Source organism: Dasypus novemcinctus, chromosome 14, assembly GCF_030445035.2.
Source record: "Dasypus novemcinctus isolate mDasNov1 chromosome 14, mDasNov1.1.hap2, whole genome shotgun sequence".
NCBI lineage: Eukaryota > Metazoa > Chordata > Mammalia > Cingulata > Dasypodidae > Dasypus > Dasypus novemcinctus.
The window spans coordinates 61,500,413-61,521,025 of NC_080686.1; positions in this window are offsets into that span (position 1 = coordinate 61,500,413).

Sequence of the window (20,613 nt, forward strand, 5' to 3'; positions counted from 1 at the left end):
TATCCTGGTATTGATTAGCTGGTAATGGCAAATAGCAGTTTTCCTTAAAGCATAATCCATGACACAAAAGTCTCTTTAGACACTTTGAGACAAATAGGGTTTTGTAGTCAAATACATCTGAAACTTCACAATTCATATTAGCAATTAATGCCTCTGGAAAATCTTGTAGTAATAATTAACAAGTATAATCCGACATTTCCCATAATTCCCTGGTCACACACTCTTTTTTGTTGTTGGGAGACCTATTGGCATCCTGGCAGACACCATTAAAATTCTTAACCTAAAGAGGATAATTTCCCATGAAAAACAGATGCTGTGGGTCAATGAAAGAAATCCTAACATTACATTTCAGCTTTTCTATGTTTCACGGGTAACTATTACCATAAAAATGGCTAATGGAGATGGCTTTTATAATAGGCAAAATACGTCATGACTTAGTCTCTTGCTTATTCAAGCTCTGTGTCTAGCCCTCAAAAAAATTTCCATAGAATCCTCAACCTAGAGGAGGACAGACTGAAGCCCTAGAGCAGAATATGTTTTCTACATTCTTGAAACAAGTGTGAAGAAAAAGAATAAAAGAAATGCTATTATGAATTATACTAAAACCATGATCAAAAAGTCTCTATACTTTGAAATACCCAATCATATTACAGGATTAAAAACATATGAATGAACATTCACCAATAATTTATTAATTTCTGTAACTACTTAGACCATTTAATTTTGAAAAAAATATTGTGGGCTTTTTTCCTTGATTACACTGATAAATTCTTTCTCTTATCTTGGGTCTGATAGGACCCTTTTGCTATCATGTCTTGTTGTTGTTCTTGGACTGTAGTCTGTTACTGCCTTTATTCAAACCCACTTTCCAGGGTGATTTTTGAGTAAAAGATGACCTGAGAGTCATGAAAGATTAAGAAGAGTTCATAAGAGATGCTTCATCTTTTCTAGAAGTAATGAAAAGTGTGTAACCCTCATAAGAATATTGGGCTTATTTTGTTGTGTTTTAATAAGGCTCTTTGCTGAGGCCTCCTACTTCTTTCTACTTCTAGAGGCAGACACGATTCTCTCTCCAAAAAAAGCAGGAATTCACTTTATCGATCATCTGGAAGGGACAGTTCTCTCACAGGTAACAGGATCTTGGTAGGTGGGTGGACTTTGGTAACTCCTGACTCACTCTGGGCTCATGCTCCTCCTGGACTTTAAAGTGTACAGACTGAAGATGCTCCTTGGTGGTATGGAACAGATGGCTTTTCCCAGGGGCTAGGCAGAAAGTGATAAACTGTACCTAAACTGAAGTAATAAACTTACAGATTATCTAGCTTTACGGTGGCCTGTGTTCATCCCCATCTGGCCAAGCCTTTAGTAAAGGCTCATCAATACATTTTAGGATAGCTCAGGTCTCACTTGTGCATCAAAGACCTCAGGCAAGAATTTGGAGTCCATGTTTGGTGAAAGAACTAAAGAAGACACAGTAACCACTCATGTTACCATTGTGATATGTGGTTATGGTTATTATTAATAATAAATATTAGTTAATGAAAGCCTATTCTATGCCAGGCATTTTACATATGCTCTCTCATCTAATCTTCACAACTCCTCCAAGGTAGGTTCTATTGTTCCTATTTTTTATTTGAAAACGTCTACCTTTTAGGGTTTCTGTGAGGATTCAATGAAATAATGTATATGAAGATCCCGGGCCACAGCCTAAAAAATAATAGAAACTTCCAAAATACTGTTTATCATTATGTTTAAGTTCTACCTTTCTGGCCATTGAAAAAAAATTTTTTTTGTAAATTTCAGTAACACATACAACTGGCCATTCCTTCTTAATATGCTTCAGGGGCTCCTCTTCCTCTGAGGGCCTGTTAAATACTGGTGTTTCCTAAACCTGCTCTTTAAGTTCTCCCGTAGTGACTTTATCCAAACCCAGGGCTTCAGCTACTGTTTCTATGCTGGTGCCTTCTAAATCTGAAACTTCAGCCCAATCACTGCTGAATTCCAGACCCAAATACCTATCCATCTAACATCTCTACTTGGCTATCTTACAGTCACACTTTCTGTTCTAATTCTGGCTTCTCTCTTAGAAAGTGGCATCACTGACTTTCCTGATGCCCAAGCCAGAAGCCTGGGAATCTTTCTCTTTTGCTCATTTTCACTCTTCTCCCACAATTAGTCACCAGGTCTGATTAAGTCTCTTCTTATTATCTCTTCTATCAGTCCCTCCCTCCCTTTCTTCTTTCCCTCCCCTCAGTTTTATTTCTACAGTCACTGTCAGTGTCTAAATTCTGATTCTCAGCAATACAGTAGTCTCCTAACTGGTATCTCTACAATATACCCAAACCCTCCTTTCCTTAATATTACTGTCAAAATAATCTTTCTAAAGAGCAAATCATATCAGGAGTTTTCCAACTTTAAGTCTTTCAAAAGCTTCCCATACCTGTCAGGATAAATTTCAAAGTCAGTCTTCTAGGCCTTTCAAGATATCATCCCTTTCTATTTCCTTAGCTGTATTTTCCATTACTACTTTATTTTTCATTTGTGCCATTTGTTTCCTCTTTTTTTTAAAAAGATTTATTTTTTTTATTTCTCTCTCTTTCTTCCCCCCAGTTGTCTGCACTCTGTGTCCATTCACTGTGTGTTCTTCTGTGACCGCTTCTGTCCTTATCAGCGGCACTGGGAATCTGTGTTTCTTTTTGTTGCATCATCTTTTTGCGCCAGCTTTCCGTTTGTGCAGCACCATTCTTGGGCAGGCTGCATTTTCTTTCATGCTGGGTGGCTCTCTTTATGGGGCGCACTCCTTGCATGTGGGGCTCCCCTATGTGGGGGACACCCCTATGTGGCAGGGCACTCCTTGCGCGCATCAGCACTGCGCATGGGCCAGCTCCCCACTGGTCAGGGAGGCCCCTGGTTTGAACCGCGGACCTCCGGTGTGGTAGCCCTATCCATTGGGCCAAGCCCGCTTCCCTTAGTTTCCTCTTTAAAGGATTACTTGTCCTTCTCCAAAGGAAGCTATTTCTAGCCTCTGGCCTTTACATGTGCTCATTGGGTAACCCCATTCCCACTCCAACTGCCCCTTTCAAACTATTCCCTTAAAGCTCAGCCTGAAGGGCATTCCTCTGGGGAGCTTTTCCCGGATCCTGACTCTGATGCTCCTCCATTGGGCTCCTGTGACACCTGTGTGTTGCTATGTAACAGCACTTTTCATACTACCCATCTCTCTCACCAGTCTATAAACTAGATCCCAAGTTTATTTAATATAGTGTCCCTAACACCTAACCCTCACTGCTTAGCTCAAAACAGATGCAGACTGCTGGCTACTGAAGGAGTGAGTTCAAGAGGAGAGTTTTTAACCCTTGGCTGTGTTTAAACCTAAGAAGCTAACAGAAAGGTAGGCAGGGCCTTGAATGAAGGTGACTTGTTTAAGGAGTCTTTTTAAACCTCATATCTCTCGTCCACAGTCCTTTCTTTACTTATGGCCAGGTTTCACCATCCCTCAAGAACATTAAGACACAACAGCTTTATACACACCTTGTCGAACAAACAAGTCTCAAAGTGTTCCATTGGCAGCCTAGGAATATGTGTGTGACTGGGAACTGCCAAGGGAGTGCATGCTCTGCCCTCTACAAACTTGAGGTTCAGTGCTCCTGTGTAATCCTGAATCAGATGCTGAGCGATAAAGGGGTCTGTTTGATCTTATTTTCTCTGGGGAAATTGGATAATTTCTTCATTACATTAATTGATCCCTTCACATTCTTCCTCTTTTTATTTTTTTCAGACTTTTGTCAATGTTTTCTCCTTAATTTTAAGCCTTTCCTTTCCTCTTAATATAAGAGATAAAAGAGCTAAAAAGCAAAAAGCAAAAGCAACTAATTCAAAAGATAGTCAAAAAATTATTAAAGCCTCCTTGTTGCAGAGAGTATTTAGGTTGGAAAGGACCTTGGGAATCATATAGCACAACCAGCAAGGTTATTTAATAAATGAAGAAATTAGGGCAAAGAGGTGGTTAGTGACTTGTGGTTATAACTTGCCCAAGATCAACATAGAGGAAGGATGAATTGAGGTCATAAATCTCCACCAAGTTCGTCTTTGCAATCTCTTTTTCTTGGAAATGTTCTCTACTTATACCCACAGCTAATACATATCTATCTATCCATCTATGCACACCTAGGTAACTGGCAAAAATATATTATATATAATATTATACACATATATTCAACATATAAGGTTTACATTCAGAGCAGAAGGCAGCCATGCGATCGATGCTCAAGGGTCGATGCTCAAAGAAAGGCTGCCCAGGGACCTTGGGCTCACCTCGGGCCTAGGGCTGGACAGAGTCACTGCTCTTGAATCAAGCCTTTCTCCAAAGAACGAGTTGATAAGAGCCAGGGCCGCGAGGTCATCAGACAACCTGAGTAGCCTGGAACGTGCCCTTCTCCGGTGCCTAGATCGAAACATCTTCCAGGAACTGTTTAAGATGGAACTGTCAGCAGGGCTGACAACACCTTCGGGAGCCAGATGGCATTCGGGGTCACAGATTCGGGGCTCGGTCGGACTCTGGGCGCGAGTCTGGCAGGCCCGAGCGTTTGCCCGTGTCCTGCTGCGGCGGTGCTTGGAGAGACTGGCAGAGACCGCCACCAGCGCTCACTAGCAGCTGGTGGGGGCGCTTTACTAGCCTCCGACCAACCGATGCCTCCAGGTTCTCACTGCCGCTTATTAAGAGGCAGCTCCCGGCCTGTCTTCAATCTCCCGGGACTTGAGACAGTGCCAGGGTGAGAGATCGTGCGAAGAGATGGTCTTAAAATCAAACTATAAATCTCTTCTGTTTCATCGATGGCGAATGTGGACCTTTGACTTGATCAATGGAGAGAAAAAGTACTGCGTGTAGAGATCCATTTCCTTTCCTTTGTCAAAACTTATTAGATATTTACGGAGCGCTCCTTGTGTACCAGAAACCGTTATGCACTGCGGGTAAAAAATATTAGTCTCACTTCTGGGGATAGTTTATTTCTATATAAACTAAGAAAAAAATCAGGGTAAAAGGTGGTGATCATTCAAATATGACTAAATAGAGTGCTTGGGCGTACACGGGAGAGAAGGGCTCAGGGAGAGCTAGCAGGGAGAGGGCAAGAAAGAGGGCAGACAATGCAAGACGGGTAGAGAGTAAGTAGAGAAGAAGAGGGAGGTGAGGAAAGGATAAGGGAAGGGGAGAGAGAAGAGAGCTGGGGGGGAGAAGGGATGGGGAAAAGGAAAGGGGAAAGAGAGAGAGAGGAGAAGAAGGGGTGAGAGAGGGGAGGGGGCTGGAGAAGAGGTGGGAGCATGGGGTGAGAGAAAAGGGAAAAGTGAAGGTAAGGGGTTAGAGAGAGAGGAGGAGGAAGAGGGAGGACAGGTGGGGGGAAGGGAAAGAAAAAAGCAGAGAGAGGGCAAGACCGAGAAGAGTGCTTGAGGGGAAAGGGGAAAGAACACCGAGGAGACTGGAGCGGAAAGGTAAGCGGAAATAGAGAAAGGGAGGGAGAGGCCTAGTTTGTGCCGACCAGACGTCTCCTTTTCGCCCTCTTCCATTAGAAAAGTTTCCCGCCAAGCGCCTTCCGGGACTCTGACCGCGCCCCACCCTGCGGCCTCGGAGACTTTCCGCTCCTGAGCCCCCGGCGCGTCTGGAGGCGCGATGGACGCCAGGTTCCTGAGCTAAACCGAATTGGCCTTCCTCGACGACGTCCCACCGGGACGGAAGCCGCGGGAGGAAACAGGGGCGAGACCCTGGCGATGCTCCGCGCGCGTTCCCGGAGTGCTCGGACCCGCGCTGCGGACTTGCCCGCCTGCCCGGCAGCTCGCGACCCCCCGGACGCGGGCGACGCTGAGGCCCTCGGGCTGGCCGCGACTCCGTCGGGAAAGGAAGTCCTGCAGCGACGGGAGGCGCAGCCCCTGCTGTAGAGAAGCCTGGGCGACAGCAGCGCAGGCCTCGGATTTTGTGGAGACGCTCGAACCTCTCGGACTTTACTCGGCTGGAGAGAGGGCTCGGCAGTACGTTCCCCCGCAGTTAGTCAACCCCGTTAACTGTTGATGCGTTGATAAGCGCAGTAGGGGATTCAAAAGGGAACGCTACCGGCAGTGCACCCCCAGAGAGAACACGGTAAAGTAAAGACGATTAGACAGGGATATCGACCGCCTGCGGCGGAAAGGGTTCGCGCCCCACGCGGGCGGCAGGCTGTGCGCGTGGGGCCTCCTCCGGGGGCGGAGCGGGCTTGGCGCGGCCCCCACAGCACGCCCGGAGCGCCGGAAGGTCGCCGAGCTGGGTGCGGGGCCGGTCGTGGGCGGTGAGCACAAGCGAACACACCGCCGAGCGCCCTGAGTGAGGCGTTTGACCTCCACCGGGTAGGGGCGGCCCTGGGACGCTGCGGTTGTTCGCGCACTTGAGGCCAGGCCGAGGTCGGTGCACCCTGGATCCGTGCCCCAGACGAAGCAGAGGCCTGACGGGGTAACGGCGGTTAGAAGCGCGCTTAGGGCCCCTGCTCCCTCACCAGATTGAACCCAGACTGCCTGGTCTATCGTCGGGCCCTTGCGCCTCGCACCCAGGCACCCAGTATTCGGCGCCGAACCCCTGGCGTTTTCCCGCCTTTGCCACGCAGCCCCGGGGCCCAAGCGCTGCCCGCTGCCGGGCGGAAGTAGGACGGCGGCGTCGCGGGCGGTCGCGCTTCGCAGCGCTCTCGGTACCCCACCAGGGCCCGGATCCGGCTGCGAGGGGTTGCCTTTGGGACCGGCAGGAGGCGCTGCATAGAAGAATTTAAAAAGAAAAAGAGTTTAGGGGTGACGTTTTCGCACTCCAAGACCGTAGTCCTACATTTTTAGTTGTGTGAGAGCGCTCATCAGCCCCCACAGCGATTTAGATCTTGGGGGTTTTGGTGTCTTCTCCTCCTTCCGTGCCGCCTCCACTACCTCTTTAAAATGGATGTATGTGCACGTGCGTGTTGGAAGAGGCAGAAGGGAAAGAGGTTGAAAAGCAGAAACTTAATATTTCAGGTGTGATTACTTCGCATTTCAAAAGGAACGTGAAAACAGAAATTCTAATACTTGAGTATTTATAAAGAGCTCGCCTGTCACAGTTCAAACTATAAAAATTCTGTAATTTTTGAATCCATCCTGATCTGTGAATCATCAGTGAAACCCTGTAATGAGCAGTTATGCAAAAATGGGATGTAGTGTTTAATTTTTATTACTTAAGTGTAGGAGCAAATTATATCAAGTGAGTAATCTTTTGAAAACTGATCAGAATTCAAGGGAAATTCCCCAACCTCAAGTACTTATGGACTATTCAAACCCTTGAGTTGTGTTTAAATGACTGGGACTATGAAGGGATTAATTGGGGCAGCCTCAGTCTTCACGTGCTCTGCGCCTTAGAGAGATGGGCCTCCTAGTTGAAATTGCAGTCCTGGACTTTGGTTTCCAAAGGTATTTTGGAAAATTATTCAGCAATTATTGTGAATGCAAAACGACTAAAATGTATGGTATGAAGGAACATTTTATATCCTGTTAAAGTTCAGTTTAATGTATACAGAAGAACTAATTTCCAAATAAAGCTTTTATTTCGGAAAAAAAAACTTTCTTTTTGTGGAAGTGTGAATTGGAAGTGATGCTTTTCTTTTTTTTAAATTTATTTTTAATTGTTTTTTGAAGATACATAGATCACAAAAATGTTACATTAAAAAATATAAGATGTTCTCATATACCCCACACCCCACCTCCCCCAAAGTGATGCTTTTCTATACCTAAAAAATAATTGTTTCAGGACCCCAGAACAATACACTTAAAATATACATGAATGGAGAGGGCGGGAGAATAGTTTAAAGTTTAAGCAGATGCTAATTGCTTCCTAGCTAGGCCCTCCTTCACCTTTTTCTTTTTTTTTTTTTTAAAGATTTATTTATTTATTTAATTTCCCCCCCTCCCCTGGTTGTCTGTTCTTGGTGTCTATTTGCTGCGTCTTGTTTCTTTGTCCGCTTCTGTTGTCGTCAGCGGCAGGGGAAGTGTGGACGACGCCATTCCTGGGCAGGCTGCTCTTCTTTTCACGCTGGGCGGCTTTCCTCACGGGCGCACTCCTTGTGCGTGGGGCTCCCCCACGCAGGGGACACCCTTGCGTGGCACGGCACTCCTTGCGCGCATCAGCACTGCGTATGGGCCAACTCCACACGGTCAAGGAGGCCGGGGGTTTGAACCGCGGACCTCCCATATGGTAGACGGACGCCCTAAACACTGGGTCAAAGTCCGTTTTCCACCTTTTTGTTTTAACATGACTTTCAAGTATCTGAGAGTGGAATTCTACCTTTTCTTTGAAAAGTTTAACCACAAAGTGCGTATAAAGTAAATCTTGGTTAAATAGAGTTCTTTTTATTTGCTAAGGATTATATTAGATGTGGATAGTTTAGATTGCCTCTTTTATTGAGTAAAACTACATGAGATGTTAAGTATATAGTAATCATATTACCTTACATTTGTATAGCATTTTATAACTTATAAAATGCTTTACCTTGTATTTATCTCATTTAATTCTCAAAATAAACCTGAACTAGATACCTTTATATTTGTTTTATAGTTTGCAACAGTGAGGCTCATGGTGGTTTGTGTCTTATTTAAGTTCATATAGCAAATTTGTGGTAGAGCTAGGACTGAACCCCAGATATGTGTGGAAATTCCTTTTTACATATTTTTATATCCCTTTGAATGATTCACTTTAAATATGTGATTCTGACCTCCCTAATAAGATTACTTTCAAAGAATACAATCTAGATTATTGGATGATCTGTTTTACTTGAGTAAAGACTGAGTGGAGGTGTGAGTGTTTGAAATGTAGCAAAAATTCATACCGAACAGCTGAGTCAACCAACACTTAACTGGCCTCAATATTAAATAGGCAAAATTGTGCTATTTTCATATCTTGTTGGTTTTATTTAAGTTAGAGTACTATTTATGTTTGCTGTTTGGAATACATATCCCATTGACCTTTAAATTCCATGAGTTCAGGGAATATATTTTATCCATCTTGTTAGTAGATTTTTCCTCAGTTCCTCATGTTGTGCGTGGAATTTTGTGGGTATAATACATATTTGATAGATGAATGATGCTCATATCTTCCTCCACCTCTTCTCTTGGAAATTCTACCTGTCCTTCAAGGCCTGACACAAATGCTACCGCCTCTGTGAAGTCCTTCTCTGATCTTTCCCACCTCTGAATTCTCATGGTGCTTCTGTGTGTCTTATTTAGAGCATTCTTCATATTCCAATCGTGTAAAAGTTATTTGTGTACAGATTTCATCTTGCCTCCTAGACTATAAGCTTCTTGTAGACGGAGATACCTTGCAAAATGTGCCTTGCACATACTGTGTGTGTTCAATTAACGTTTACTTAAGTGAATGAAACCCAAACTGTCTGCATGTATTATCCAATATGAATTTATATAACTTGCTTATAAATTTTATGGTAAAATAAATAAGCAAATAAAAATTTTCCCTAGAAAAATAATTTACACACTCATTGATCATAATAATTTTCAGTAGGGGTATTCTATAATTTTTTGCTTCGTGATATACAACTAGCATTTATCATTATACTTACTGTAATTTTTAGTATTAATATATATAATAAAGAGCAGAAATGTATAAGACCATTGCCTATGTCTTTCAGAGATGGAGGACTAACATTCAGTGATATTGTTATTAGTTTTGTGGGTTTTTTTTTAAAGATTTATTTTATTTATTTCTCCCCATTCCCTCGTTGTTTGCATTTTCTGTGTCTGCTTGCTGTGTTCTGGTCTTCTTTTCAGGAGGCACCAGGAACCCAACCCCGGACCTCTGATGTGGGGGGGGAGGCACCTAATCACCTGAGCTACCTCTGCTCCCTGCTTTGTTTTGTCCGTCATTGTATTTTCTTCATGTCTCTTGGTCGTCTTGTTACATCAGCTTGCCGTGCCTGCCCATCACGTCTGCTCGCTATCTTGCTTGTCTACCTTAGGAGGCACTAGGAACTGAAACTGGTCCTGTGTAGTAGGCAGGAGCCCAGTCACTTGAGCTACATCCGCTTCCCTGTTTTGTTTTGTTTATTTTGTAAATCTAGGAAGAAATTAGCTAGTTAACGGCAAGATGAAAAAAGTTGAGTCATAGGCAACTATTTTTTTTTTCATTGAGATAAAAAGAGTTTCTCAGCTTCATTTGTTCTGTTTCCAAAGTAGGATATGATTTGTTCTCAGTGGGAAATTCTTGCTTATTACGTTAGGCATTTCACATATACACTACTACTACTTAGAAGAAATGTACCAGGGATAGATAGTTATTAAGTCAAATTCATTTCATACCCTTACCACAAAGAGTACTACATGCATGGTCTTTGAATAATATTCAGTAGAGTGTTGGTATTTGTTCCTTCCATTTAATTAAATTAACTCTGCCATCCAACTGGAATAACCAGCAACCAGTAATATGTCGATTTTTAAATTTCACAGAAGACTTGATGTCCCTGAACCAAATGAATGGATGTTGAGTAAAAGACTGCAGAAACAAAGTTGAGATATAGTTTTGAAGGGGGTGGCGGGAAAATGACGTTTCTTTCTAAAATTTTATACATTTAATATATAAATGTACAAAATGTGCGTACTTAAAAGCTGTAGTGTGATAGATTTACAGCTAAAATAGTACTGTTTTCTTACCAAAAAAAAGTATGCATCTCAAAATGTAAACTCACAATAATAAAATGTCTTTTTTGGTTAATTTAACTCTAAATGAAAGCAACTTTTAAAAGTTTATTTCCCTAAACTTTGAAATGCAATCCATTTTGGCCAGGTGACTTGAAATAGAAAACAGATAAAGATGACTTAATGGTGAGTAGACACCAATCTAAAACACAGCTTACTTTTCTTTCGTCTTCATTTCTCCTGTACCAGCTGTTTATGTTTAACCTTCATTTACTACTTTGAGAGTCATATTTACACTTCTCCAGCAATACTTTATCCATATGTTCCTTGGCCTTATACATTATATAAGGCTCTTTTAGGGCAACTTTCTAATCTTCTCATTAAGAAAATGTCACACTCACTCCAAATGACCCCATAGAAGATGTCAGATGATATCACCACCAAAATAAACCCATAGAAGACGTCATCTGATATCACTTATAGGCTTCCTTTCATTTTCACCAGTAATAGTCTTTTCCAGGTTGTTCTTCTCATTTAGACAGCTAGGATATTTCCTTTTCTTTATTCACTTGAGAGAAAAAAATTCCTCTAAAAACACTTCACAATTCCTTTGATAACACATAATGAATTCAGCTTCCTTAAGAGGGTCATAAAGCAAAGATAATTTTTATGTGTCATAAGTAGTAGCGTTATCTAAAACAAGTGATAATTTGGTTCATAAAATCGTACTAGAATGTTACTGTTTGTGACTGTAGAGGAGATGACAAGAAAGAACAGAATGGACTTTTACCTCTTGTCTGATAGCGATCCTAGTCCTAGTTCTTTATGTTCCAGCAATTGAAAGAAATCACAAGTAAGGCTTAGGCAGTATTTATATGGACAAATCAATTGATTTTTTAAAATTTATTGAAGTTTATCACTCATACATAGACATACATAAACAATAAGTGTATAGTAATACCTGTGAACTTATAAAACAAACATATCACATCACACAGTGTTCTCATACCTCACCCTATCACCAATACCTTGCATTGTTGTGAAACATTTTTAATGATTAAAGAGCATCCTCAAAATGTTACTACTAACCAAAGTATCTTACATTTGGTGTATTTTCCCCAAGCCCAGCTTATTATTATTATTATTACTACATCATTTATACATGAATACACATAAACAATTAGTGTATAGTAAAAGTTGTAACAATCTAATTATTTTGATTTCCATGACTAAGAAGTTATACACATTTATTGGGGGAAGAGATCAATGAAATTTCATAGAGCTTTGTCTAGGTTTTGCTGCTTATGTTAATTGGAGTTAAGATTTTTGTATTTAAAACATATTATTAGGTACTCATTATCTAATTGACCTTTAGTTGTTCAGTATCACCAGGATCAAGGTAAAATAGGCATAATGATACTTATCATCTTTGAGGAATAATAAAATTTTGGTTTAAGAGATGCCAGATAAGTTCTATCATAAAATAAGTCAAATATATTATTATAATTTTTAATCAACCAATATTAAATCACTTGTATTTTTAAAGTTGCTTAGTGATTTATAAATAACATGCAGTTTGAGTGAATGTGTCTTACCATCTCTGACGTGTTCTTGGCTCAGGAAGATACTTTTACCAGAGTCCACCACTCCTTTGAAGGTAGGTCCAACAAAGAAACATGTTGAACTGAAACTCTTCATTTTGTCAAAAATAATTTCCTCTTTGCACAGAATTGTGTTGTCTCATCTAGGGCAGTTCTAACTAGTGGTATTGTGCTGATCTCCACAATCTTACACTCCCTTATTTTTAAGTATGTAGAGTTATTCCTATGAAGGTCCACTCCTATAATCAGTGTAAATGAAATTCTGCCTGAAAAACCTTGTCTCTAGAGTGAAAGTTGTATGGATTTTCAGGACAACATTTTATGACTAATAGAGTTAATATACTTGAGTACATACTATTTCCTCTCCAGACTATAAATCATTATGCCAACTTTGACAGTTTTGAGATATTGACAATTCCTGACTCTTAAATTAAATGATAATTTTTACACTTAACTGCTCCCAATTCTGACATCCTAATTTTGGCACTTAATTGCAGAGTTGCATTTTATCATTTGTCATTTGCTTTGACTTCCTAGACATTGTAATGCCCCCAAGGGTAATTAAGAATTTTTAATACCTCACAACTCCTGAGTATAGTTGTGGCACATGGTATGGACTCAATAAAGAATTCTTTAAATAAACAACTGTTTTTGTTGAGTGTTATACAAGGCACTCTTCCAGAGACCTGAAGAAATAAAATATAAGGTATCTGTCCCTGTGGCATATGCTGTCTAACTGGGGAGACAAGACAGTCTTACTAAGTAAGGTCCACATCATTTATTAGGTCCACAATCCTTTATGTATAATTCTAAAATCAGAAATCTCTGAAACTGATTTTTTTTGTAACATACTTAGCAGCAAAATATAACCTCAGATTAATTCATTTGAAAAAAAATGTGACCTGAACAAGTGAGAAATCACTTATACCCTTCATTTATTCTACTTAAGGAGGATATTCATGTTTCACTGAAGGTATATTAATACTTTTGATTATGTTGGTGCTATGTTTTACATGGTATATGTACTATATAAAAATTTTGAGTTCCAAAATGCATTTGACTTAAGAGTTTTGGGGATCGTGGATCTGTAAGTGTGTGAAAGATAGATAAAATATTTAAATGGCAACCAATATAGTAATTGTAGAAATATCTAAACTCAGTACTCGGAAAATTGTCTAAAGGGTCATGATGTCTCTGTTAGGTCCCTGCAGGTGGACAGATGTTCAGTGTTGGATCCCAGAGGCCAGAGGTAGATGAGATGGGAATATTTTCCTGACATGTCCAGGCATAAGAAGAGACAGAGGATCTGTACAAATAAAGTATTTTAAAGAGCCCTGAGGGTCAAAACCAGGCAAAATGAGTTCAGTTATCAAGGGGTAGGAGATGGCCTGAAAAAGAAACCAGGGAGACCCTGAAATAGGAGGAGGAATACATTTAAGGTGAGACCCTGACCAGATGCCAAAAACAAGGGTGATAGATTCATGTGGTGCATAAATGGATGACTTTGATTTAAAGTATAGAGTTGGGGGAGCAGATGTGGCTCAAGTGGTTGAGCACCAGCTTCCCACTTACGAGGTCCCAGGTTCAATACGTGGCCCCCTACCTAAAAAAGAAAAAAAAAGGTGGAGTTGGAATGGACTGGTATGCATGATTGGTGCTTGGACCTTAGATCTGGAAGGGGCTTTTAAAGATCATTTACCTGTAGACCCTCTCCCCATTTTACAGATGACTGACCTGAATTCCAATAATTATTGAGCCACTATGCAAAACCAAGTTTCAAGTTACCTATCTAGTGCTTTTTTTATTAATACTTCCAAAGGAGAGAGTATTTTCAGATGAGTGGCCAGGAATGACTTTTCAGAGGATATGAGATTTGAATGGAATGATTGTAGTAATTTGGAAAGACTTAGTTCCCCATAAATCTCTGCATGTATTTTTGTGTATCCTGTTTTAAAGTACTTTGATTAAGACTGTCTTAATTTTTTAAAATCTCCAGATCACCCAGGAAGGTGTTTTGTACATAGTATAGAATGAAAAAAAAAAAAAAAGCTGAAGTGGGGGCAAACAATAAACAAAGGTGTGTTATAATGGAAGACCACCAATAGAAATTAGAAGACCTGAGTTCTAGTTCTAGCCCTCTAACATTGTCTGGACAACTTTGTGCAAATCACTGAACCTCTTTGAGATCCGATTTCCTCATCTTTAAAAAGTGTAGTGTTAAGTGACCTTTAAATTCTCCTGTGATTTAATTCTATGTCTGTTATTTGCCAAGACAAAATGATTGCCACTAACATTTACTAGTTTTAGTTATTTAAGGACTAAAAAACTATAGGTCATATGAATTTTTTTCCAGGGAATTTATCTCTATGTAGAGATAACTGAAAATATCTGAAAAGTAGATCCAGATGTTTTGGTAAAATGAAACAAAATCATAGCAACAACACATTTAACAATAGTTATTTAGCAGTCACTGTGTGTATGTAAAACATTTAAGATGTCTTCTTTAGTCTTTAAGTATTAGGATTTAGTAAGCGTTTATTTAAAATATTTTAAAAAGTAATTAAGCAAATATAAGCTCTGTGGAGCTCAGATATGTTTAACTAGAATGAATCAGCCTCTGAAAGTGTGGTATGACTGGCTATTCAGCCTTGTTGGGACGCTTTAAATTACTTAGCATTTCATAATGTAAATATTTTGATACCATACACTCCTTGATTAATATAAATGAGATTTACTGTCTTTGAAGAATATTTGTAATTCTTACAAATCAACTCAGAGTATAATGTTTCTAATTACCAGGGATAATTTAGCTATGTATCTCCAGTTCTCTTCTTCTGAGTCCCAAGCATATGAGAAGAGTATCATATTTATTTTACTTCATGCTGTATTAACTAATGGTGAAAATATTTTGTTGGAACTGCAGAGCATGGTGATTGACCGGTGAACATTTTGAAAAAGGAGATCTAAATAAAGATAACATTTTTCAAAAGAAAGACATTGCCAGTGCTTGACTACCTGTTCTGTAAGACATTTATTCAGTCTTGTCTGTTAATTTAGATGAGAACATTTGGAGTTACCAAGTTGTGATCCTCTTTATAGAATTGACCATTTTGTGAAAATTTCTCTTAGGTTCTTTTCTAAACAAAGGTTTTTCAGATTTTTGTCTGTGACCCACACAGTATGAAATGTTTTACACTGTGACCCAGTACACATATACATAGATAACTGAAACAAAACTTTCATGGAACAATACTTATCCTTAATATGTGTGATGTACAAGTTTGTTTTTTTTTAAATGCTTTTTTAGTTTATTTCATTCTTTAAAGATTGTTGATCAGAAACCCACTAACTTGATTCTTAACTCTCTCCAAAGATCATAATCTGCAATTTGAAAAACTTGAGCTAAACTCTTTTGTAGGACAATTACTATGTTCTGTTTACCTTTTATTCTTCAGTGACTAGGGCTGTGATTAGCACTTAGACTAGGGGTTCTTAACCTTTTTTGTTCTATAGACCCCTTTGCCAGGCAGGTGAAAACCACGGGCCCTTACTAAGTCCACACTGTACTGTGTATTATTTACTAAATATAACACACTGGTACTAACACATCCTCACAAAAATGTTTTTTTAAAAATTTCAAAATGTTCAAGCTCATAGAACCCTTGTTCAGAACCCCTGACTTAGACGGTACTCAAATAGTTTGTTGAATGAATGAATGTTTTCATTATTCTTGATCTAGCTTCAGACATGTTACTTTATCAGTGAGATTTATCTCTAGAGGCTGCATAAAACTGTTGGAAGACCTTGTAAGAAAAGTATTAATAATAGAAGATGAAGGGGGAACATATTTGAGGAGAAGCAGAAGTCATTATACAGTTAATAGACAACACAGTACAGTGTGCTGGTTCAGTACAAGAAGGTATAGATTCAAGTGCTGGCATGTATGTTTTGTGGAAGTCACTATTTTACAACTCCATATTCATTCCTCTAATAATTATATCTTGATACTATCACCTCACAACTATATAGTGACTTTTGCCTAACTGCTTTTATATATCTGTGTGTGTGTGTGAGAGAGAGAGAGAGAGAGAAGCTTAACTTTGATTAGGTGTTATGTATTTTCTAAAGAATAAAATTTATGTCTTGTAAACTTTTTTTAACTTACATCGTTCTTTATTAGAATTTTTCAAACAGTATTCCAGGCCAAATAGTATTTGTTTATAAACCACATTTTTTCTTTTCCATCTTCTAATATACAAGGTATTTTCACATAGTAATGTTTGTTTCATTAAAATCTTAAGCTTAGTACCTAATAATTTAAATTTTCTGGTTCACACTAATTAATAGATTTTTTTCTAAGACTTGACAAAGAAATATTTTGGCACCTTATAAATTCAGCTCAAGTGAAAATCTGCTATAACAAATACTATTGAAACATAACTTTCTGAACAGATTGCAAGTATTCTCTAGCTGTTGGCCTTTTTCTTTATAGCAATAATTTATGAAATGAAGTTTCTATTTAGTGAAATAATTAGTTGAGTTACATAAAATTTACTAGGGGATTTGATTCAATCAAATAATTAAAGGATACATAGTTTATTATGTCACAGTTGAGCAAGGTTAAATTACCTCAGTGGATCAGGCAGTTTTCATAACTATTCTGTATTTAATGATGTACTATTTTTTAAATATTCTAAAACATTGCTTTCTTCTTAGCCAGATACTAAGTTCTTCAATAGACTCTTTCTTCCTCCCTTCCTCTCTCCATTCCTTCCTCTCTCCTTTTCTCCGTTTCCCCCCTTTTCCTATTTCTTTTTGTTTCATACAATATAGACAGTTATTGAATGCTTGCTGATTGACTTTTTAAATGCCTGTTCTTTTTTTTAAGATTTATTTTATTTATTTATTTCTCCCCACCCCCTCATTGTTTGCCCTTGATGGATCAGTTCATCTTCCCTGTTTCTTTAGGAGGCACCTGGAACCAAACCTAGAACCTCTGATTTGGGAGGGAGGTGCATAATCACTTGAGCCACCTCTCCTCCTTCTGATTGACTTTTAGTAAGGTATTTCCCAAACAATTTAGGATCATGAAAGCTCTTTGATTTTAGTATTTTCTAGTGGATAATGAACTGAGGTTAGGAGTGAGGAGACTAAGTTTTAATTCTGGTTTGTTACTAACTCAGTAATTTTCACCTCTATGTCCTTCCATTTTCTTATCTGGAATTTACATATGGATAATATTGCCTTTTTCGCTATTTCATAGCATAATGCAAAGAGAATATGAGTAATTGTAAGAATGTGCTTTGAAAATTGAAAAGCACTCTGACGCGTGTATAATTGGTTAGTGAGGCCCTTGCATGGTTGTGGTGATTAAATGAAAGGATGTAGGTAAAACACCCAGTGCAGTACCTGACAGAATGAGCACTCAAAAATGGTGGCTGCTGTTATATTAATACTATTTAACTGCACATATATTTAATAAATTCCAATTTTATTTTTCAAATTTTAATGAAGTATTAATATTAATTTTTTGTAAATCTATCATGCTTCTCATTTTCTGTGGCTTTTTTAAAAGATTTATTTATTTATTTATTACTTTCCCCTTCCGCCCCCCCACCCCAGTTGTCTGTTCTCTGTGTCTGTTTGCTGTGTCTTCTTTTCTTTGTCTGCTTCTGTTGTCAGCGGCACGGGAATCTGTGTCTCTTTTTGTTGCGTCATCTTGTTGTGTCAGCTCTCCTTGTGTGCGGCACCATTCCTGGGCAGGCTGCACTTTCTTTCGCGCTGGGCAGCTCTCCTTGCGGGGTGCACTCCTTGCGTGTGGGGCTCCCCTACACGGGGGACACCCCTGCGTGGCACGGCACTCCTTGCGCACATCAGCACTGTGCATGGGCCAGCTGCACACGGGTCAAGGAGGCCCGGGGTTTGAACCGCGGACGTCCCATGTGGTAGACAGACGCCCTAACCACTGGGCCAAGTCCCCTGCCTCTGTGGCTTTTTTATTGCCATTTGGTAAGTTTTTGCATATAATTAGTTAAAATATATAGCTGGGTAATTGAAAAATTTTCAAGTAATTATTTAATGTGACAGTTTTCTATAGTAATATATTTTGAATTATGCCATTTTGGATTAATCAATACTTAATCATGAAATAACATTTTGTCACCTGAATAAAAACTGTTACTTTGAATTACACAGTTTTGACTAATTATATCAGATAAATAAAATTTATATTTTATATAAATATACTTTTTATAATCAACACATACTTTTACCCACAAGGGGATGGTTTAGCCAATTGAAGATTAAAAAGTACAAAAAAATTAAACAATTAAAATCCCATATAGGCGATTATATTTTAATTATTTATAATACTGCTTTGGCTTCCTTCTTTTTTGTTTTCTCAAAATGTTATTTGTGGAAGTGGATGTGGCTTCAGCAATTGAGCTCACACCTACCACGTGGGAAGTCCCAGTTTTGGTTCACTGTGCCTCCTAAAGAGGATGAGCAAGACAGCAAGCTGACTTGACAAACTGGTGCTGCAAGATGATACAACAAGAGAAAAAAGGAGGAAAACATAATGATCAACACAGCAAATCATGGAGCAGAGGTGGTTCAAGCAATTAAGTGCCTTCCTCCCTCATGGGAGATCCCTGGTTTGGTTCCCGGTGCCTCCTAACAAGAAGACACAACGAACAGACACAGCAAATGCAAACACTGAGGGGGTGGGGAAAAATAAATCTTTAAAAAAAAAGTGTTGTTTTATTGTTTTCCCTACCAAAAAAAGTGATTCCATTACAGTGACTGGAACTTTCTTTAAACATTAAAGATACTTCATGCTTTTGCAATTCAAAATTATATAAATGGAAGTTATCATTAAAATGATTTAATTTTTCCTAAAGAGAAAAAAAAAGTGTGTTCATTTCTCTCTTTCTGTGTTTGTGTATATGCGTTTAATTTGAGATTTTTTCCCTTTTCAGGAGCCTTTCCCAAAATGTTAGAAGAGAGAGAGAAAAATATAATTTTTGTTTCACTTGGTGAATGAGTCAGAAACTGCTTGTGCACAAGAATCCAACATCAGCCTAAGTTTTTTGGCTGTGTTTTCACATGAGCAAGAAACTGTTTTGCTTCCAATTCCTGCACATTATTTTTTTATTGGTTTGTTGGATTTCCTATTAAGCACCACTTTGCTTTCATTCTTTTGGTCATTAATCTGTTCATTTTGGAAGGATAAGTAATTAAAACAGTTTTGAAAAGATTTTTTGTGATATTTTGTTGGCGCATCTACAAAAGCAATAAAAATGATTGTCCAAACCCTAAGATGTAGTTTGTGTCACGAATGTTTTAAAGGCAGGAAACTATACAATCCTATTTTAAGAAATTTTATTTATTTTTAAGTCAAATAAAATTTTCCCTCCTCTCTAAAGTACCTAACCAGTATGAAAAATTTTATGGCATTGGTTTACAGAAAAACAAGTCTTATAGTAGATTGAAGTTTGACTACCACAGCTATTAGACACCTAGAGACATAGAGTTTAATTTGGAGTTAACTTATGTTTTTGACTACTTATTTGCTACTCTCTTAAAAATTTAAAAAAGTTTTCATCATTTTCTATATTCTTCTATATAATTACATCATCTCCTTAACCGGGAAATTTGTAGTCTGCTCTCAGCTTTGTATCATCAATGAATATCTTTGACAGTAGGTTGGATTTCCTTGGTACAGGTTAGTACTTGACTTTTGGTTTGTTTATACTCACTATCAGTATTTTGTAATATCCCTTACTTCTTGTGTGATAATTTCTTAAAATTTTCCTAGTTTATTTTCCCATTTCTGTTTTCTAGTAACTTTATTTTTCAGAGGTCCTAATAAGAACCAACCACCCAAACAAGCAAATGAAACAAAAAAATACCCTTCTTGCTTCCTGAAAATCTTGACTCTCTTTATATTTAATGTCCTTTTCTTTTCATTATTAAATTATTACTACTACCCTCCCCCCCCAGATGGGTCTCTCATCTGTTTGCTCATTGTTTTTGCTTATTGTCTGTCCCTTTCTTCTTCTTTTTCCTCCCCCTCGCCCTCCCCTTTCCTCTTGTCCTCCCCCTTCCTACTTTTTTTGCTGTGTCCATTCACTCTGTGATCTTCTGTATCTATTTCTCTTTTGGTCTTCTCATCTTTTTCCTCTAGAATTCACCAGGATTTGATCCTGGGGACCTCTGATATGGAGAAAGGTTCGCTGTCAATTGCACCACCTCAGTTCCTGGTCTCTGCTGATCTTCACCTTGAATCTCCCCTCTGTCTCTCTTTTGTTTTGTCATCATCTTGCTGCATGACTTG